Source organism: Nansenia antarctica (genome assembly GCF_963989245.1).
Source record: "Nansenia antarctica genome assembly, chromosome: 1".
NCBI lineage: Eukaryota > Metazoa > Chordata > Actinopteri > Argentiniformes > Microstomatidae > Nansenia > Nansenia antarctica.
The window spans coordinates 90,057,142-90,079,705 of NC_137674.1; the positions used below are offsets into that span (position 1 = coordinate 90,057,142).

At 50.3% G+C, this 22,564-nt stretch overlaps 1 protein-coding gene across 1 annotated transcript in view; it reads left to right on the forward strand.

Annotated features, from left to right (window-relative positions):
- Window positions 1-22,564, forward strand: part of LOC308157594 (LHFPL tetraspan subfamily member 6 protein) — a gene marked incomplete at both ends in the record, with an annotated part of 48,760 nt that overhangs the window by 954 nt on the left and 25,242 nt on the right. The window lies entirely within an intron of this gene.

Sequence of the window (22,564 nt, forward strand, 5' to 3'; positions counted from 1 at the left end):
GAGCATATATACTGAAGGCTGTCTCTCAGGTAGGGTGTTCCACAGTCTGGGAGCATATATACTGAAGGCTGTCTCTCCATATCTCCTGGTCCTGGCTTCTGGGACCGTCAGTTCAGTGCCAGTGGACCTCAGGGGTCTACCTGGTGTGTCAGGGCCCTACCTGGTGTGTATCTTACGAGCATGTCCTGATGTATTTGGGTGCCTGGCAGTGGAGTGACCTTTCTCTCTGTTTACGTTGGGAACCAAAGCCGAGAGCTTGCGTGATGAACAACGTTTTTGTGGCTCAGATTTGAGCGTGCGGATGCTGGGTGTGTTTGTCTGTCTGATCCTCGTCAGTATCAAGTCTGATATCAGGATGAGTGGTGGTACGTTCACTGTTTTAACCTCTAGGCTATCGGTTGCCCCCCCTCCTCCTCAACTCACCACCACAGAACTGGCAAGTGTTTTTTCTTACCGTTCTCATTGTCTCGAACACATGTGTTGTACATTTGAGAAGACTCTTAATAAAGTTGTGCTGGTATGAGGGAACCTGATAGAGATGTCTGCAGTCATTTAGAGCTCACTATAACTCCAAACTCAGATCTTTGTTTGTACACATTCTTGCCCCCTGACATGTAGAGCCCTTCTCTCTGCTCTCTGAGAGATGTCTGCACATCTCTCTCTGCTGTCTGTCTGCACATCTCTCTCTGCTGTCTGTCTGCACATCGGACAGAGTTGTAAAACACTTGAGGCTGGGGATAGACAAACTCCGTTGAGAGCAGGGTCTCCTGCCCCAACACTAGCAGCATGAGGGTGTCAGCTCTGCACTCTGCACTCTGCACTACAAACATCGATTAGTTTACCTCAGAAGAGGACAAGCCACTTCCTCTCTAACCTTGTGTTGCACGTTGAGGCTGTTGGAAGGAAGCTCTGAGGACACTGTGCTCCTCTTTCTCTCTCTCTCTGTCTCTCTGTCTCTCTCTCTCTCTGTCTCTCTCTGTCTCTCTCTCTCTGTCTCTCTCTCTGTCTCTCTCTGTCTCTCTCTCTCTATGTGTCTCTCTCTCTCTCTCTGTCTCTCTCTGTCTCTCTGTCTCTCTGTCTGTCTCTCTGTCTCTCTCTCTCTCTCTCTCTCTCTCTCTCTCTGTCTCTCTATGTCTCTCTGTCTCTCTCTCTGTCTCTCTCTGTCTCTCTCTGTCTCTCTCTCTCTCTCTCTCTCTCTCTCTCTCTCTCTCTCTCTGTCTCTCTCTGTCTCTCTGTCTCTCTATGTCTCTCTGTCTCTCTCTCTGTCTCTCTCTGTCTCTCTCTCTCTGTCTCTCTCTGTCTCTCTGTCTCTCTCTCTCTCTCTGTCTCTCTCTCTCTCTCTCTGTATCTCTCTCTCCCTCTCTCTCTCTCTCTGTCAGGGCTCTGTCTCTCTCTCTCTCTGGCAGGGCTCTGTCTCTCTCTCTCTCTCTCTCTCTCTCTCTGTCAGGGCTCTGTCTCTCTCTCTCTCTGTCAGGGCTCTCTCTCTCTCTCTCTGGCAGGGCTCTGTCTCTCTCTCTCTCTGTCAGGGCTCTGTCTCTCTCTCTCTCTCTCTCTCTCTCTGTCAAGGCTCTGTCTCTCTCTCTCTCTCTGTCAGGGCTCTCTCTCTCTGGCAGGGCTCTCTCTCTGTCAGGGCTCTGTCTCTCTCTCTCTCTCTGGCAGGGCTCTGTCTCTCTCTCTCTCTCTCTCTCTCTCTCTCTCTCTCTCTCTCTCTCTCTCTCTCTCTCTCTGTCCAATGTTAGGGTTAGGGCTCGGCAGGGCTCTGTCCAAGGTTAGGGTTAGGGTTAGGGCTCGGCAGGGCTCTGGCCAAGGTTCCCTCAAGTTTGATTCATGTGCAGTAATTATAAATGTCACAGTTAAGTTATCTGTCATAGTTTGGGCGAGGAGTTTGTCTATCCCAAGCCTCAAGTGTTTTACAACTCTGTCACTCTCAGTTAAGGTCTCTGGGAAGTAAGCTGGCGTGAGAGCAGGTGGCAGTCACATGACACATGTCACATGACACATGACACATGTCACATGTCACATGACACATGTCACATGACACATGTCACATGACACATGTCACATGACACATGTCACATGACAGAGCTCAGAGCCTTTTAAGAACAGCAACCTGCTGAAGACACATCACAACCTGTCCTGTTCTACTGAACCCTGGAGGCTGAGCTCTCAGTGCCTGGGGGACAGGGTTATTAATGCTGCATGACCTTTAGGCTGAGCAGGTAAATAAAGACTGCAGGTAAATAAAGACTGCTTTTTAAACTGAGACATACAGTTTTAACTAGAGATGAACAAGACCTTTGCGATAGCTCATACATGGTAAACAGACTTACTTATGTAGCACCTTATTCCAAAGCTCTTTACAATGGCCTCTCATTCACCCATTCACACACACATTCACACACTCATTCACACACACATTCACACACCAATGGCGGCAAGCTGCCATGCAAGGCGCCGGCCTGCTCACTGGGAGCAATTTGGGGTTCAGTGTCTTGCCCAAGGACACCTCGACATGTGGACAATCGGGGTTTGAACGGAAAGTTTACACAGTTTTACAGGAATTTAGCAACCGTAGATCTCATGGAGATCATGGATCTCAGACAGATGAATGTAATTGAGGCATTAAGAGTTAGAGGAGTAACAGACAGGAGAGTGTGGAAGATGGAGAGGAGCCTTGTGGGTAAAGATGGAGAGGAGCCTTGTGGGTAATCATCAGAGTGCCAGAGTCCTCCATTGTGTCTCTCTGTCCTCCATTGTGTCTCTCTGTCCTCCATTGTGTCTCTCTGCCCTCCATTGTGTCTCTCTGCCCTCCATTGTGTCTCTCTGTCCTCTATTGTGTCTCTCTGTCCTCCATTGTGTCTCTCTGTCCTCCATTGTGTCTCCTAATGAAGATTGTCTGACTCAGGCAGCCAGCAGCCCAGGGTGTTATGTCATTTGTTAGATGAAACCGTCACGTATAAGTGGCTCTATTGTTCTGCTGAAGGTGACCTGCAGCGTGTCTGGTCATGTGTGGGCTGTTACTGCTGTTACTGCTGTTACTGCTGTTACTGCTGTTACTGCTCAGCTGTTACTGCTCAGCTGTTACTGCTCAGCTGTTACTGCTGTTACTGCTGTTACTGCTGTTACTGCTCAGCTGTTACTGCTCAGCTGTTACTGCTGTTACTGCTGTTACTGCTGTTACTGCTGTTACTGGTGTTACTGGGCCAGATGGAAATACATTTCAGCCTCCTCTCAGACAACAGTTCCGTCTGGCTCGCCTGCCTGTAGCTGATGTATGTTCCTGTGTTCCTGCCACGGCCATGAGCAACTACAACAACAACATGGAGGATGTGGACATAAATTGCAGATGGACTCTTGGTGTGGGCTCTAACAATGATGGACAGGGGCAGACAGCAGGAGAGATGTTAGACAACACCGCTACAGAACAGGAGCTGTGTGCTTGTGTGTGTTTGTGTGTGGTTGTGTGTGTTTGTGTGTGTTTCTTTGTGTGGTTGTGGTTGTCCATCCAAACAGGATGTTGTGCGATTCCTCTCCCTTCCCTAATCTACGACATTGAAAAGGTAGAAGGGAGATTAAATGGGACCCATCTAAATATGTTCCCGTCAAGACTAAAAACCCATATTTTTAATATTGCCTTTAAATGACTAAATAATTAAATGATGATTATATAATGATTGAAGCACTTTGAGCTGCAACGTTTGCAGGAAAAGTGCTATACAAATAAAACTTTTTCTTATTACGTTATTATCTGAAAGGGGCTTTCAGGTTAAATTCACAACCTTTTGCACTTTGCAGCTAAAGGAAATTCATGTTTTATCTTCTCTGTCCAGACTGGCAGCAGCCTCCTACTTACCCAGCTGAGCTGAGGATGATGAACTGCACTGTCTCTGTTTGGCATGAAAACTTTATTAACAATAATAAGTTATCTCCAGGTAGACAGGAACTCTTGGGGAATGCTGCTTAGAATGCAGAATCCTCCTCTCCTACCTGTATAGGTATATGTATGGTATCTGTATAAGTCTGTATCTGTATCGGTCTGTATCTGTATAGGTCTGTATCTGTATAGGTCTGAGGTGGTAATCGATCACCTGAAGTGCGACCCCGTTCAGTTCAAGCATTCATTCCATTTGGGACTAGTGGCTGATTGGCTGATTTCACGTGGGTTGGTTCGAGGAAGGAATGATAAACCACTTCTTCCCCCACCACCGATTAAAACTCATCCAAGTAAAAACTAAAGTCTGAAAGCTACCTTATCTAGTGTCTCTGTATGCAGAAGACCCTCTCAGAAAGCATTTAAAACATGTACAACCAGTGCTGCGCATTGCGGGACACACTCAACGTTCTCCCTCTCAACAGACGTACGGGAGAACTGCATGACGGCATGACTGCATGACCAGAGACCAGCTGGGAACATCTGTGCTGTGGGCAGTTTCCGTCATGCTCTCTCTCCTTCTCTCTGTCTCTCTCTCTCTCTCTCTCTCTGGCTCACCACCTCCTCCTTCTCGTCACCCTGTCATCTTGGGTTGTTATTGTGTGTTATTTCGGGTTCTCTCTATTTCTGTCTTGGTTCACCTTTCCCCTAATTCCCCTCTCTCTCTGTGTCCACCCCACTCTCCCTATGCTTTTAGCTCTACCTCCCTCTACCTCCCTCTACCTCCCTCTACCTCCCTCTACCTCCCTGTACCTCCCTGTACCTCCCTGTACCTCCATGTACCTCCCTGTACCTCCCTGTACCTCCCTCTACCTCCCTCTACCGCCCTCTACCTCCCTGTACCTCCCTGTACCTCCCTCTACCTCCCTGTACCTCCCTCTACCTCCCTGTACCTCCCCCTACCTCCCTGTACCTCACTCTACCTCCCTCTACCCCCCTCTACCTCCCTGTACCTCCTCCCTGTTCCTCCCTCTACCTCCCTGTACCTTCCTGTACCTTCCTGTACCTCCCTGTACCTCCCTCTACCTCCCTCTACCTCCCTGTACCCCCCTCTACCCCCCTCTACCTCCCTGTACCCGCCTCTACCTCCCTCTACCCCCTCTACCTCCCTCTACCTCCCTGTACTCCCTCTACCTCCCTCTACCTCCCTGTACCTCACTCTACCTCCCTCTACCCCCCTCTACCTCCCTGTACCTCCTCCCTGTTCCTCCCTCTACCTCCCTGTACCTTCCTGTACCTTCCTGTACCTTCCTGTACCTCCCTCTACCTCCCTCTACCTCCCTGTACCCCCCTCTACCTCCCTCTACCTCCCTGTACCCGCCTCTACCTCCCTCTACCCCCTCTACCTCCCTCTACCTCCCTGTACTCCCTCTACCTCCCTCTACCTCCCTGTACCTCTCTGTTCCTCCTGCTCCTTTTTGCGCTGCCCGTTGCTCTCTGGTGTGTGCAGATCAGCAGAAAGAGAGCGGCCTGGAGCCAGAGCGAGCTAGCAGAGTGAGAGCTAGCAGAGTGAGCTAGCAGAGTGACAGCTAGCAGAGTGAGAGCGCTAGCAGAGTGAGAGCTAGCAGAGTGAGAGCTAGCAGAGTGAGAGCGCAGGGCAGAAAGCCCAGCTTCAGCACGGCTTTAGCTTGGCCAAACAGGAAGTCTGGGGAAGCAGGGACAGACAGGAAGAGGGTTAGGGTTAGGGACAGACAGGAAGAGGGTTAGGGTTATTTCAGGCTGTTCTGTAGTTAAGTCATTGTTGTTACTGCAGCTCTGCCAGGCAGCCCTGCGTATGCACCCTTCTGCTGCTCTGCACAGGAGCTTTCCTGAGCGTGTGTCTGCTGTCAGGACGCTGTGGAGCTGCAAAACCAACATGACAGGAAATGCTCAGTAATGCGGGGGGGGGGGGGTTAGGTTAGGTTTAGGGGGGGGGGGGGGGCTGGGCATAGGGCTCTCACCCTGCTAGCTAGGGGGGGGGGGCATTTAACCAGGTTCAAAATTTTGTTAGTTTTTCTCTTCAGGTTGGATAAGACAGGTCCAGAAGGAGCTGAGAGAACTCTGGTGAATAATAATAATAATAATAATAATAATAATAATAACCTTTATTTGTATAGCGCTTTTCCTGCCAACGTTGCAGCTCAAAGTGCTCCAATCATTATATAATCATCATTTAATTATAAATCATTTCATTATAAAAAAACACATTAGTGTGTGAGGGTGTGTGAGGGTGTGTGAGGGTGTGTGAGAGTGTGTGAGGGTGTGTGAGGGTGAACGGGATGACTAGACACTTATGCTGAAGGGACCGCATCCCCACATCCCCATCTCACTGCTGACTTGGTTCTGACCAGGTTGATGATGTCACAGACTCATGTGAACAGTGTCAGCTGTAGCCTGGGTCATGTGTCATGTGGATCTATTGCCTTGTGGAAGAATCCTGTTAATGCTGCAGTTAGTTATACATTGTGCTCTCTAGGGAGAGAGGGATAGATGGAGTATAGGTTCTCTCTAGGGAGAGAGGGAGAGAGGGATAGATGGAGTATAGGTTCTCTCTAGGGAGAGAGTGATAGATGGAGTATAGGTTCTCTCTAGGGAGAGAGGGAGAGAGGGATATATGGAGTATAGGTTCTCTCTAGGGAGAGAGGGAGAGAGGGATAGACAGAGTATAGGTTCTCTCTAGGGAGAGAGGGATAGATGGAGTATAGGTTCTCTCTAGGGAGAGAGGGAGAGAGGAATAGATGGAGTATAGGTTCTCTCTAGGAAGAGAAGGAGAGAGGGAGTATAGGTTCTCTCTAGGGAGAGAGGGAGTATTGGGTCAATGGCCCTTTCCTGCTGGTGTCTCCTAGGTCAACGGGACTGTTCCCTGGGACTGGAAATAGAATGATGTAAAAATGATGTTGATGTATGGAGAGTAGATCTCCAAATAAAATGGCGGTGTAGGGTTACTGGGGGGTTACTGGGGGGGGGGTGACTGGGGGGGGAGGCTATTTTAAGCACTAAAAGCATCTGGAGTCACAGGCGGGGTTGAGTTCCTCCGTTAGAGATATATATATTTTTTTTAAATTAGTTTTTCAGATTTTATCCCTTTTTCACCCAATTTGGTAGCCAATTGAACCCAACCTAGCATCCAATTATCCCCTGTCTATTGCGAAGGATCCGCCGCAAGGACCCCGTGGCCGGCAGTCCCAGAAGAGGCCGCCAGGCAGACTAGCTGACTGGCTCCTCGAGCCCAGCACCTGTTATTCCGGCACCCCGGGGGCGCTGTTGCGCGACGGATCCTTGTCCGGAAATACTCCTATACCGCCCTCGGGAGCGGCCGCCCAATATGCCGCTCCCCGTGTGTGCCCCAGCCATATCCGGATCTGGCGAGCTGGGATACGATCCCAGTCCCCGGTGGGCAGCTTGCACTAGTGGCCAGTGCTTAGACCGCTACACCACCGCGGGGCCGTTAGAGATATTTTGAAGTCTTCAACTGCTCACCAGAATGCTGACCTCATCCCCGAGGTGAACCGTGTCAACAGTCACTCCAGGATGAAGAACATTAATAATAATAATAATAATAATAATAATAATAATAATAAGATCGTACTGTCCGTAGTGAACTGGTCATATATCTTCATTACTATTAACTAATTATATTTCCCGCGAATGGAAAGCATATCCTCTATGCAGGGTTAGGGTTAGGAGGGCTTACTGTTGAGAAAACAGCCATGACATTTAATTAGAAATGTAATTAGACTCCTAGATGTAGAGACGAGGATGATGGCAGAAGAAGAGGTTGTGTCTCTGCTTGAATCTGGTAAGTACCATGGCCTGGGGTGGTCCAGTGGTCTGGGGTGGTCCAGTGGTCTAGCACCATGGCCTGGGGTGGTCCAGTGGTCTGGGGTGGTCCAGTGGTCTGGGGTGGTCCAGTGGTCTAGCACCATGGCCTGGGGTGGTCCAGTGGCCTGGTACCATGGCCTGGGGTGGTCCAGTGGTCTAGCACCATGGCCTGGGGTGGTCCAGTGGTCTAGCACCATGGCCTGGGGTGGTCCAGTGGTCTAGCACCATGGTCTGGGGTGGTCCAGTGGTCTAGCACCATGGTCTGGGGTGGTCCAGTGGCCTGGGGTGGTCCAGTGGTCTAGCACCATGGCCTGGGGTGGTCCAGTGGTCTAGCACCATGGTCTGGGGTGGTCCAGTGGCCTGGGGTTGTCCAGTGGTGTAGCACCATGGCCTGGGGTGGTCCAGTGGTCTAGCACCATGGTCTGGGGTGGTCCAGTGGTCTAGCACCATGGTCTGGGGTGGTCCAGTGGCCTGGGGTGGTCCAGTGGTCTAGCACCATGGCCTGGGGTGGTCCAGTGGTCTAGCACCATGGCCTGGGGTGGTCCAGTGGTCTAGCACCATGGCCTGGGGTGGTCCAGTGGCCTGGGGTGGTCCAGTGGTCTAGCACCATGGCCTGGGGTGGTCCAGTGGTCTAGCACCATGGCCTGGGGTGGTCCAGTGGTCTGGGGTGGTCCAGTGGCCTGGGGTGGTCCAGTGGCCTGGGGTGGTCCAGTGGTCTAGCACCATGGCCTGGGGTGGTCCAGTGGTCTAGCACCGCGGTCTACAGTGCACACATATGCTCATGTCGGCATGGGTTAGAATCCGGGCCCATGCACTGCTCTCCCTTCTCCTTACTTTCCTGTCTGTCTTCACTGTGTCTGTCCAATAAAAAAGAAAAATATGAGTGGGACTGCCCCACCAAGAACAAATAACTTAATAAAAAGAGTCTGGTCAGTGTCAGAGCTCTGGGAGGCTCAGGGGAGCCACTGACCTTTGACCTGTGACCTGCAGCTGAGCTTAGCTGACCTGCGATGACCCCAGGTGACCCCGGGCGTGTGGGTGTGGGGGACAGGGTCAGAGGTCAGGTGTAGGTGAGGGAGACAGCTGCAGCAGAGAGCAGAGCTGGGCGTGGTCTCTGTGTGTGCGTGTGTGTGTCTCTGTGTGTGTGTGTGTGTGTCTCTGTGTGTGCATGTGTGTGTGTCTCTGTGTGTGCGTGTGTGTGTGTGTCTCTGTGTGTGTGTGTGTGTGTGTGTGTGTCTCTGTGTGTGTGTGTGTGTGTGTGTCTCTGTGTGTGCGTGTGTGTGTCTCTGTGTGTGTGTGCGTTTGTGTGTCTCTGTGTGTGCGTGTGTGTGTCTCTGTGTGTGCGTGTGTGTGTCTCTGTGTGTACATGTGTGTGTGTCTCTGTGTGTGCGTGTGTGTGTGTCTCTATGTGTGTGTGTGTGTGTGTGTGTGTGTGTGTGTGTGTGTGTGTCTGGTAACATGCACAGCGTGTGCCATGCAGGTTGTCCCACACAGCTTAGTAACATGACATCACTGAAGTACATCAGCATAACTCTACGTGACAGACTTGTGTTGCTGTGTGTGTGTGTGTGTGTGTTGCTGTGTGTGTGTGTTGCTGTGTGTGTGTGTGTATGTGTGTGTGTGTGTGTGTGGAGGTCAGGACTCTGGGCTGTCTGCCTGAGGGCAGATCTGCTCCCACGGCCCCAACACCTCTTCAACATGAGTCTTCAACTTTGATTAAGTTTGATTAAGACAGGAAAGTGTGGAGAGTTTTGCTGCCTCAGCGATCTGTTAGTCTCCTCACATCCTATAGGCTTAATATCCCTTTTATATCTATATATCTATATAGGCTTAGTATATACAGGTATATATACTTTTATATCCCGTCTCTATCCTACTGAGACCTTACTCCTGGCTCACGTAAACATTCCTACCTTCGTCCTCTAAGGCTGACCCGCCCTTATTCATCAAGTCAAACTACCACTAAAACATGTCCCCCCCCCCACTAAAACATGTCCCCCCCCCCACTAAAACATGTCCCCCCCCCCACTAAAACATGTCCCACCCCTCCACTAAAACATGTCGTCGTCCCCCCACTAAAACATGTCGACCCCCCCACTAAAACATGTCCCCCCCCCACTAAAACATGGCCCACCCCTCCACTAAAACATGTCCCCATGCCCCCCCCCACTAAAACATGTCGTCATCCACCCACTAAAACATGCCCCCCCCACTAAAACATGTCCGTCCCCCCCCACTAAAACATGTCCCCACCCCCCCAACTAAAACATGTCCCCATGTCCCCCCCCTCCACTAAAACATGTCCCCCCCCACCAAAACATGTCCCCATGTCCCCCCCCTCCACTAAAACATGTCCCCCCCCCACTAAAACATGTCGTCCCCCCACTAAAACATGTCGTCATCCCCCCACTAAAACATGTCCCCCCCTCCACTAAAACATGCCCCCCCCCACCAAAACATGTCCCCATGTCCCCCCCCTCCACTAAAACATGTCCCCCCCCCACTAAAACATGTCGTCATCCCCCCACTAAAACATGTCCGTCCCCCCACTAAAACATGTCCCCCCCCACTAAAACATGCCCCCCCCCCCTGCCTCTCTGCACTGTTGTGAGTCGGCTGCTGCTTGTAGGAGCGATGAGAGATGCATAGTGACTCCAGCAGCGTAGGAGAGCAGCTGATTGGTTTCTGGAGAGAGAAAAGCTCCTCTGTAAATTTGAGGCAGGTTTGGTCTTTTCAACACCTGAACACCTCAGCCGCTTCCTGCCGCTTCCTGCGACCAGCAGAACAGCATGAATGATGAACCATGAAGCAGCAAGAGGTTCCTCATAAATCTGTTAGTACAGAACAAAGGAAAGGGCATCCCCCTACATCTGGGAGATTACAGGAGGGGGGAGGGGGGGAGGGGGGGGGGGAGGAGGGGAGCGAGGGAGGGGGGGGGGAGAGGAGGGGATGGGAGGGAGAGTCTCATCTGTTTCTTTGCAACCAATTGTCGCAGGTTCTAATGCTTTGGTCCTCATGTCTGATCTGATGTAATGATCAGACTTTTCTTTCGAAAGATGTGAATACATTTCCACGTTGTTGAGGTCTGGGGAGTCTGGGTACCTCTGAGGTCTCCTGCATGTCAGGGATGAGAAACAGGAGGTTGAATTCACGACAGGAGATTAATAATTGATTAGGAATAAGACTCGTACACACCTCATGTTGAAAGGCTGTTACACACCTGTGTGTCTCATGTTGAAAGGCTGTTACACACCCGTGTGTCTCATGTTGAAAGGCTGTTACACACCTGTGTGTCTCATGTTGAATGGCTGTTACACACCTGTGTGTCTCATGTTGAAAGGCTGTTACACACCCGTGTGTCTCATGTTGAAAGGCTGTTACACACCTGTGTGTCTCATGTTGAAAGGCTGTTACACACCTGTGTGTCATGTTGAAAGGCTGTTACACACCGGTGTGTCATGTTGAAAGGCTGTTACACACCTGTGTGTCTCATGTTGAAAGGCTGTTACACACCTGTGTGTCTCGTGTTGAAAGGCTGTTACACACCTGTGTGTCTCATGTTGAAAGGTTGTTACACACCTGTGTGTCTCATGTTGAACGGCTGTTACACACCTGTGTGTCTCATGTTGAACGGCTGTTACACACCTGTGTGTCTCATGTTGAACGGCTGTTACACACCTGTGTGTCATGTTGAAAGGCTGTTACACACCTGTGTGTCTCGTGTTGAACGGCTGTTACACACCTGTGTGTCTCATGTTGAAAGGCTGTTTCAGCCTATGAATCATCATAGATGGACGTGTGCTTGGCAAAAACAAAAGTGGCTGAAAGCAGAACAGCATCTCTCTCATAGCACAGTCCCCATAGTTACTGTACGCTACGTTACGATTTGTTAATGCCAGAAATGCTTTGGACTGTTTTTGTTTTGTTTGACTGACACAAGCTGAGCAGTTATCACCATCCCAGGGCTGAGAGGGTCAGGGTATCACCATCCCAGGCTGAGAGGGTCAGGGTATCACCATCCCAGGCTGAGAGGGTCAGGGTATCACCATCCCAGGGCTGAGAGGGTCAGGGTATCACCATCCCAGGCTGAGAGGGTCAGGGTATCACCATCCCAGGCTGAGAGGGTCAGGGTATCACCATCCCAGGCTGAGAGGGTTAGGGTATCACCATCCCAGGCTGAGAGGGTCAGGGTATCACCATCCCAGGGCTGAGAGGGTCAGGGTATCACCATCCCAGGGATGAGAGGGTTAGGGTATCACCATCCCAGGGATGAGAGGGTTAGGGTATCACCATCCCAGGGATGAGAGGGTCAGGGTATCACCATCCCAGGGATGAGAGGGTTAGGGTATCACCATCCCAGGGATGAGAGGGTCAGGGTATCACCATCCCAGGGATGAGAGGGTTAGGGTATCACCATCCCAGGGCTGAGAGGGTCAGGGTATCACCATCCCAGGCTGAGAGGGTCAGGGTATCACCATCCCAGGCTGAGAGGGTCAGGGTATCACCATCCCAGGCTGAGAGGGTCAGGGTATCACCATCCCAGGCTGAGAGGGTCAGGGTATCATCATCCCAGGCTGAGAGGGTCAGGGTATCACCATCCCAGGGATGAGAGGGTCAGGGTATCATCATCCCAGGCTGAGAGGGTTAGGGTATCACCATCCCAGGCTGAGAGGGTCAGGGTATCATCATCCCAGGCTGAGAGGGTCAGGGTATCATCATCCCAGGCTGAGAGGGTTAGGGTATCACCATCCCAGGCTGAGAGGGTCAGGGTATCACCATCCCAGGCTGAGAGGGTCAGGGTATCATCATCCCAGGCTGAGAGGGTCAGGGTATCATCATCCCAGGCTGAGAGGGTCAGGGTATCACCATCCCAGGGATGAGAGGGTCAGGGTATCATCATCCCAGGCTGAGAGGGTTAGGGTATCACCATCCCAGGCTGAGAGGGTCAGGGTATCACCATCCCAGGCTGAGAGGGTCAGGGTATCACCATCCCAGGCTGAGAGGGTCAGGGTATCTCAGGGTATCTCAGGGTATCTCAGGGTTTCGTCACACGAGCCTGAAACAACAACGACTCACCCGGCCTCCGCGGAGGGAAGAGGAGGGGAGAGGAGGGGAGAGGAGGGAAGAGGAGGGGAGAGGAGGGGATAGGAGGGGATAGGAGGGAAGAGGAGGGAAGAGGAGCGGAGAGGAGGGGAGAGGAGGGGAGAGGAGGGAAGAGGAGGGAAGAGGAGGGGAGAGGAGGGGAGAGGAGCGGAGAGGAGGGAAGAGGAGGGAAGAGGAGGGGAGAGGAGGGGAGAGGAGAGGAGAGGAGGGGAGAGGAGGGGAGAGGAGGGAAGAGGAGGGGAGAGGAGAGGAGAGGAGGGAAGAGGAGGGGAGAGGAGGGGAGAGGAGGGATGAGGAGGGTTTGTTATTGTTTGACTTCAGCAAAATTACTTCAGCTCAGCTCAGAATCAGAAACGTGTGGTGTTCAAACCCTGGGGGGGGGGGGGTGGCGGGCATTTAAACCCTGGGGGGGGGGCCTGTTGGGTGATTGATGCGGGGGAGGGCAGCACGGAGGGGGGGGGGGTCCTCTTGGGTGATTGATGCGGGGGAGGGCAGCACGGAGGGGGGGGTGGGGGTCCTGTTGGGGAAAAGTTAAAGTTTGACACGTAGGTCCACCAGAGCGTTTGTTCCTTTGGGCGGAAGTGTCTGGGAACGAGAATCCTGCTGGGCTGTGGAGGGGGGGGGGGTTAGAGCTGTGGAAAGGCAGGCTGGGGGAGGGGGGGGGGGGGGGGGGCGCAGTGTTGTTCCAATGGATTCCCAGCCTCTTAGCACAGCTGGTGAGCAGCTTGGCTCAGTGTGTGCCTGTGTGTGTGTGTGTGTGTGTGTGTGTGTGTGTGTGTGTGTGTGTTGGGCTTGGCTCTCACTATTATAGGATCCAGTTTCCCCTCAGCGGGAGGCTGAGGGACCTCAGGGGGAGAACAGCATGTAGAGGGTCTGACCCTGACCCAACCCCAACCCTAACCCTAACCCTAACCCCAACCCTAACCCTAACCCTAACCCCAACCCCAACCCAGGCTGGTACAGGGCTGTGAGGGTCTGGTACAGGGCTGTGAGGGTCTGGCTGGTACAGGGCTGTGAGGGTCTGGTACAGGGCTGTGAAGGTCTGGCTGGTACAGGGCTGTGGGGGTCTGGCTGTTACAGGGCTGTGGGGGTCTGGCTGGTACAGGGCTGTGGGGGTCTGGCTGTTACAGGGCTGTGGGGGTCTGGCTGTTACAGGGCTATGGGGGTCTGGCTGTTACAGGGCTGTGGGGGTCTGGCTGGTACAGGGCTGTGAGGGTCTGGTACAGGGCTGTGGGGGTCTGGCTGGTACAGGGCTGTGGGGGTCTGGCTGGGGGGCCAGGCTGTGTACAGAGCTGTAAGTTAATGCCTGAAGTTAATGCCTGAAGAAGGTCTGTGACTGAAAGCTCGCAATAAAGTTTTTGTGCACAGTGTTTGAGTGTGCACTGTACTGAGGCAGGCCTATCAGTCTAACGTAAGGCCTGTGGTATGTAACAGCAGTACACAGTAAACACATGGACCAGGACTGTGTGTGTTTATATAGCAGCTGTATCTATGCAGTCTGCACAGTGTGGATGTCCATATATAGTTAATATAGACAACATATCCTGAGCTCGGTATAAGCATCTGCAATGTGTAAAAGTGAGTATATTTCTCTGTATTTTTAAACATGCTTACAGTAAGTTACCAGTCTAGCCTCTGCCTGGACTACAGTCCAGCTACAGTAAGGTACCAGTCTAGTCTCTGCCTGGACTACAGGCCAGCTACAGTAAGGTACCAGACTACCAGTCTAGCCTCTGCCTGGACTACAGTCCAGCTACAGTAAGTTACCAGTCTAGCCTCTGCCTGGACTACAGTCCAGCAACAGTAAGGTACCAGACTAGCCTCTGCCTGGACTACAGGCCAGCTACAGTAAGTTACCAGTCTAGCCTCTGCCTGGACTACAGTCCAGCTACAGTAAGGTACCAGACTAGCCTCTGCCTGGACTACAGGCCAGCTACAGTAAGGTACCAGTCTAGCCTCTGCCTGGACTACAGGCCAGCTACAGTAAGGTACCAGTCTCTACCAGACAAGCCTCTACGCTCGCCAGAGTAACCTATGGCAACAAGGGCCTGGCTCCGGTTACACAGGAGCATTAGAGGACGTCTCCTGGATGTGAGTCAGAGTCCATGTGTGATTGATCCCAGGGCTTTTTAATAAGGAACTTCTGGCGGTGAATGAATGCTACTGTATGCGCTCGCACACAGGTTGATTTCTGTCTGCGTGACAGGTTGATGTCTGTTTGGGTGACAGTTTGGATGAATTGGGGGAATTAAGAATGAGTTGTTCCTGGATTTATGGCCCCCTAACGTAATGAAAGCAGCGATCCTAGACGAGCCGTTCCAAGATAAAGAAACTCTCTGACTGACACCGTTTGTCTACAACAACCCACAGCTGTGGCGTCTCACCCAACACAACAAACTAGGATGTTTAGTTGCATCAATGATCTAACCCTAACCCTAACTCTCACTGAGGACTTAATCTCCAGACTGAACCGCTAGCTGCTATGGGGCGGCTGTGGCTCAGGAGGTAGATCCGCCGTCTAATGATCGCAAGGTTGGCAGATCGGCGGTTCGAGCCCCGGCTGGCCAAATGTCGAAGTGTCCTTGGGCAAGACACTGAACCCCAAATTGCTCCCAGTGAGCGGGCCGGCGTCTTGCATGGCAGCTTGCCGCCATTGGTGTGTGAATGGGTGAATGAGAGGCCGTTGTAAAGCGCTTTGGATAAAGGCGCTATATAAGTGCAGTCCATTTACCATTTAGTTCATTTGTACATTTTGATGAGAGGGATGATTTATGCAGATTAATAAAATAACTAAGACACAAAATTGCCTCAATTATTTGTTTGTTACACAGACATGGCTTTGGTAACCTGGCTGTGTAGGGGATATGAAGCTCAGTGGTTGGTGTTAAACCCCTGACACAGATACAGCCTCTCAGCCTCTCAGTCTCTCTCAGTCTCTCTCAGCCTCTCTCAGCCTCTCTCAGCCTCTCTCAACCTCTCTCAGTCTCTCAGCCTCTCAGACGCTCTTCCAGGGAGGTAATTCCCATTCAGGCTGTTTATTGTCTACGTTTCCTTGCCTGATGATAATGTGTCTCCCTGCCTGACATGCAGAGATAACCACAGGCTGTATGTGCTTTAATAATGCTCTTGTCTGAGTATTCATATGGAGACTCAGTCACACTGGTGATAGCTGGAGTAGTGTTAGATGGTAATGGGCTGTGGTGCAGCTGAGGGAGGCAGTGGAGGAAGAGGAGGAAGAGGACACCCAGGTACTGGAGATGGTGATAAGATGGTCTCACAGTGTGCTCCAAACATCAGTTTGTCTTGATGTGGTGTTCTGTGTGTGTGGAATTAAATTAAATAGATTGTGTTGACTATTGTAACATGTCTGCCTTGACCCAGAGTCTTAAAATACATTCATATTATCCTCCTGGGGCAGAACATGTCCATTACTGCCTCTCCCCCCTCCTCCCCCATTACTGCCTCTCCCCCCCCTCCCCCAGGATCTCAGCAGCTCTCAGCTCCTCAGGTCGGAGCTCCTCGTAGTTTAGATGAGTTCTCCATTATTTAGGCTGTCAAAGAGCCGCAGAACATCTGAAGGCTGAACCCCCCTCTGACTCAGATCCTCTCTGTCTGTCTCTCTAACACTAGAACAGCCTTAACACGAGAACAGCCTTAACACTAGAACAGCCTTAACACTAGAACAGCCTTAACACTAGAACAGCCTTAACACTAGAACAGCCTTAACACTAGAACAGCCGTGTGTGTGTTATCTACTATAAGAGTTTAACACTAGAACAGCCATGTCTATGTTACCTACTATAAGAGTTTAACACTAGAACAGCCGTGTCTGTTTTACCTACTATAAGAGCCTAACACTAGAACAGCCGTGTCTATGTTACCTACTATAAGAGTTTAACACTAGAACAGCCGTGTCTATGTTACCTACTATAAGAGTTTAACACTAGAACAGCTGTGTCTATGTTACCTACTATAAGAGTTTAACACTAGAACAGCCGTGTCTATGTTACCTACTATAAGTGTTTAACACTAGAACAGCCGTGTCTATGTTACCTACTATAAGAGTTTAACACTAGAACAGCCGTGTCTATGTTACCTACTATAAGAGTTTAACACTAGAACAGCCGTGTCTATGTTACCTACTATAAGAGTTTAACACTAGAACAGCCGTGTGTGTGTTACCTACTATAAGAGTTTAACACTAGAACAGCCATGTCTATGTTACCTACTATAAGAGTTTAACACTAGAACAGCCGTGTGTGTGTTACCTACTATAAGAGTTTAACACTAGAACAGCCATGTCTATGTTACCTACTATAAGAGTTTAACACTAGAACAGCCGTGTCTGTTTTACCTACTATAAGAGCCTAACACTAGAACAGCCGTGTCTATGTTACCTACTATAAGAGTTTAACACTAGAACAGCCGTGTCTATGTTACCTACTATAAGAGTTTAACACTAGAACAGCCGTGTCTATGTTACCTACTATAAGAGTTTAACACTAGAACAGCCGTGTCTATGTTACAGTGGCGGGCGGTGCATTTCACACCTAGGCCTTCAGTGATGTCCGACACAGTCCTACCTGAATTATTCTACCTCTTAATACCATCATTATGACGCCATGGCTCTAGAAACTAGACAGAAACACAGTATAACCGGGCGTTGCATCACCTTAACATAATCAGACAAGTACAACAGAGTTATATTAATATTTCCGAAGCATTTTTAATCAATAAATCCGCATTTACAATGAAGAGTGTTAAACTAACATCTTTAAGATCGCTTCGCTTGGATACTGTCAAAACTTTTAAATAAAAGGCACTTTTATCGTCAAGAAACGTGACAAAACAATTCAACAAGTCTCCTTGAGTACTTTTACTGCACAGCTGATTCACGTGCGCCACCCACGTAATCTCCACATCTCTTGCAACCTGCAACAGACGCATCAAACATTTATTTTATAAGCCTATATTTGTCATTTTAATTACCTATATATTAATTCGTTAATATTGAAACGAAAATAAAATGAAATAACGAAATAAAATGACAAAAATATATACAAATAAAATAAAAAATAAAATGCTTTGTACTCACCAAAACAACTTCATTTGAAAACAAAATCCATCCTCCTTTCTTTCCTCAGGAATACTTCAATTACTCTGTTGTAGAGTTTATCTGTACGCTTCAGCTCCATCAATAAGTGCTTTTCAATTGACATGGAAGCTAATGCTGAAAGCCGAGTCTGTCCAGTAGCATTTCTGGCATACGTTTTAATTCGCTTTAAGGCCGAGAATGACCGCTCGACCGAAGCTGTGGACACAGGGATGGTCACTGCCACACATGCCAAACTGTAAAGCTGCCCCATGGTCTCACTCAGATTTTTCTGCTTAAGGAAATGAAGGAGATCAGTCGGACTTTTCCCTTCAAAATCGGTCATGGCATACATTACAGTCAGTTCTGTTTTTAGCCGGGACAGATCGAACAGTGTTCCGTGACTCTGTGTTAGGCTGGAGAAGGCTGTTTGCGGGAATTTCATCCGGTAGGTCTGAAAGTGCTGGGGGTCGAGGAGGGAGAGAAACATTAACTTCTCGTGGTCTTGGAACCTGTTCCGTATCTGACAAAGAATGTTGTCCAGAATATTGCTGTGGAGCTGTTGGTAGTGTGCGCGATCTCCTTGTGCTGTACGTGGGCCTCTGCGTGCGCTCGGACCACTTGAGATGCGCGCTGTGTCCTCGTAGATTTGACTGAACCGGCACCTCTCTCGCTCAATTGTGTCACAGAACTCGTTCACCCTGGTCAGACAGAATTGCACATCCAATGTTTGCTTCTGGAGTATGGCAAAGAGCACATCTGAATGCTTAAAAATATCATTGAATGTTTCAAGCAAAAAACAAAACTCAAAATCATCCAGACGTGCATGAAATCCTTGAGCGCTAAGCACAGTATCCCCATCATACTCATCATGATGTTCTGGTATGTGGTCAAACAGCTCCTTGAGGGCAACTCTCTTCTCAAAGACTGCATTGACCAATCTCGAGGTATATTGCCACCGCGTTGGTGCAACCTTAGGAAGACGACGCTTGCAAATGTCATCCAGCAGTTGGGTGCGCTTAGGGGATCTGGAGAAAAATGCTGCAAGGCCATTGAGGCTGGCAAAAAAGACCTTGCATTCTTTAAGCTTTGAGGCCCCTTGAGTCAGTACTAAATTGAGTCGATGTGCATAGCAGTGAATGAATAAGGCCATAGGTGCCCTCTCCTTAACTTTAGCCTGCACCCCATTTAGTCCAGATGCCATGACCGCTGCACCATCAAAACACTGTGCCACAACTTTATCCAGGCTACATTCATATTCCTCCAAGAAACGTAAAATAAGAGCGGCAATGTCATCAGCTCGCTTGCCGCTTGTAACGTCTTCAAATCTGACAAACCGCTCCTTGACACCTGTGTCCGTCACATAACGCAGGACAAGTGCCAGCTGTGCTACATTACCCACGTCTGTCGTCTCGTCCACCATAATAGCGACAAAGGGTGCCCTTTTAATCTCCATTTTGATCTCTTCTCCCATCACTTCAGCAATAGCAAAAATCAGGTTGTTTTGTATTTTGCCTGACGTCCCAGTAAACACTTTGTTTGTGGACAGGTGGTAATGTAAATCTGGGTTGTTTTCAGCCAGAAAAGAAAGAAGCTCAACGTAGTTTCCTCTGTTTGTGGACTCGGCGGTTTCATCATGTCCCCTAAATGAAAGTTCTTGTTTACCCAAAAACAGGACACAATCGATCAGTCTTTTCAGTATGTCCCTATTTTTGGTCACCCTTTCGTTGTGGAGCTCCGTTTCCCTGCGCACTTGCTCGTTGAGCTGTAAATCCACTCGAGTGTCCCCAAAGGTGTTCAAAAGCACCGTTGCTTGTAAGTGCCCAGCCGTGCTTTGGTGTCTCGTTGCTCCCTTGGATAGACAACTCAAGTTTGCAAAACCAGTGTGGCTCCAAACACCCGATCGATCTGTTGCAAATAGCAGGCATTGCCAGCAGTACAATTTGCAGTGCCTTTCGGAGCCTGTGAGCCAGGGGTACCGCTCGTAGTTAGCGATCTGAAAGTGCCGGACAAACCCTTTCCCCGCTGAGATAGGCTCGCTAGCGTCGGGGTTGGCCGTTCTCTGATAATGTCTATCTTTTCCTGGAAAGTTCTTCTAGAAAATGGCGTTGTTTTAAGATCTGCCACCAAATCTGCCTCTTCTCCCCCTTCAGCCATTGTAGCTGCTTGTAGACGGTATAAAGATACGCAAATTACCTTGCTACGCATCTCAATAGTGCGTATCCAATCAAAAGACGTGCTGGGTGCTGACATCAGATTGAGCCTTACAGCAGGCGCCGTTGTTGATTTTGCTCGCCTACTCTAAATCTACGTAGGTTTCCATTAGGTACGCCACAGGTGTTCTCGTCCAACGTTAAGTTACAGGTCGTATTCGCGGCACCGTTTGTTGTGCAGGCGGGCAGATTTGGGAGCCCCCTAGCAACACATTTTGATTGGATAAAAGCTCTAACATAAAGGCCAGCCCTCCAAATCTCAATCGGAGACTGGAAGCAGCGCAACCAAGAGGAAATCTATGAAATGAAGAGAATAGACTATGGGGAATCATTAATACATATTTGTGGAAAAAATATATTAAAATAAAATGTATATTCTGATGATGTTTAGGCCAGCAGAGAAGGCCTTGCTGGCCCTGACGGCACACCACTGCTATGTTACCTACTATCAGAGTTTAACACTAGAACAGCCGTGTCTATGTTACCTACTATAAGAGTTTAACACTAGAACAGACGTGTCTATGTTACCTACTATAAGAGTTTAACACTAGAACAGCCGTGTCTATGTTACCTACTATAAGTGTTTAACACTAGAACAGCCGTGTCTATGTTACCTACTATAAGAGTTTAACACTAGAACAGCCGTGTCTATGTTACCTACTATAAGAGTTTAACACTAGAACAGCCGTGTCTATGTTACCTACTATAAGAGTTTAACACTAGAACAGCCGTGTCTATGTTAGGGGGAGAGAAAGGGCGGGGGGAGAGAGAGGGCAGGGGGAGAGGGGGAGAGGGGGGGAGAGAGAGGGAGAGGGGCGGGGGGAGAGAGAGGGCGGGGGGAGCACTCGGGTGTGGTCCACTTCCCTTCACACAAAAGCTGTGGGTTTCCTCTGCAGAAAGAGAACGGCTGCTGTGGGCTGATTCATAACTGCAGGAGGAGTTCCTCCTTATCCAGTCTGGGGGAAATACGTATTGAACACATCAACATGTTGTCCAGTAAATGTGTTTTCAGTGAGCCTATTCAAGTGAAATTTGCACCAGACTTTGGTATTAACTCAAACAATCCAGACAAAAAAAACATGCTTCCATGCTTCCATGCTGCCATGCTTCCATGCTTCCCTGCTTCCATGCTTCCCTGCTTCCATGCTTCCATGCGTCCATGCGTCCATGCGTCCATGCGTCCATGCCTCCATGCTTCTATGCTTCCATGCTGCCATGCTTTCATGCTTCCATGCTGCTATGTGGTAACACATCCTGTGTATATTCATTGCTATGTGGTAACACATGGTAAGCATTTGTTATTGTGAAACAACAGTTATTTTTACCTAGCTGAATCTCTGGCTGTTTTATCCCTGACAGTCCTGTAATTAGACCCTGAGTGATGGAGGGAGGTGGGCTGGGGGGCTGGGGGCTGGTGGGCTGGGGGTGGATGGGAGTCGGCCTTATGGATGGAGGATGGGAGTCGGCCTTATGGAGGATGGGAGTCGACCTTATGGAGGATGGGAGTCGGCCTTATTGAGGATGGGAGTCGACCTTATGGAGGATGGGAGTCGGCCTTATGGAGGATGGGAGTCGGCCTTATGGAGGATGGGAGTCGACCTTATGGAGGTGGGAGTCGGCCTTATGGAGGATGGGAGTCGACCTTATGGAGGTGGGAGTCGGCCTTATGGAGGATGGGAGTCGACCTTATGGAGGTGGGAGTCGGCCCTGTGGAGGATGGGAGTCGGCCTTATGGAGGTGGGAGTCGGCCTTATGGAGGATGGGAGTCGGCCTTATGGAGGATGGGAGTCGACCTTATGGAGGTGGGAGTCGGCCTTATGGAGGATGGGAGTCGGCCTTATGGAGGATGGGAGTCGACCTTATGGAGGATGGGAGTCGGCCTTATGGAGGATGGGAGTCGACCTTATGGAGGATGGGAGTCGACCTTATGGAGGTGGGAGTCGGCCCTGTGGAGGATGGGAGTCGGCCTTATGGAGGTGGGAGTCGGCCTTATGGAGGATGGGAGTCGGCCTTATGGAGGATGGGAGTCGGCCCTGTGGCGGATGGGAGTTGGCCCTGTGGAGGATGGGAGTCGGCCTTATGGAGGATGGGAGTCGGCCTTATGGAGGATGGGAGTCGGCCCTGTGGAGGATGGGAGTCGGCCTTATGGAGGATGGGAGTCGGCCCTGTGGAGGATGGGAGTTGGCCCTGTGGAGGATGGGAGTCGGCCTTATGGAGGATGGGAGTCGGCCTTATGGAGGATGGGAGTCGGCCCTGTGGAGGATGGGAGTCGGCCTTATGGAGGATGGGAGTCGGCCCTGTGGAGGATGGGAGTCGGCCTTATGGAGGATGGGAGTCGGCCCTGTGGCGGATGGGAGTTGGCCCTGTGGAGGATGGGAGTCGGCCTTATGGAGGATGGGAGTCGGCCTTATGGAGGATGGGAGT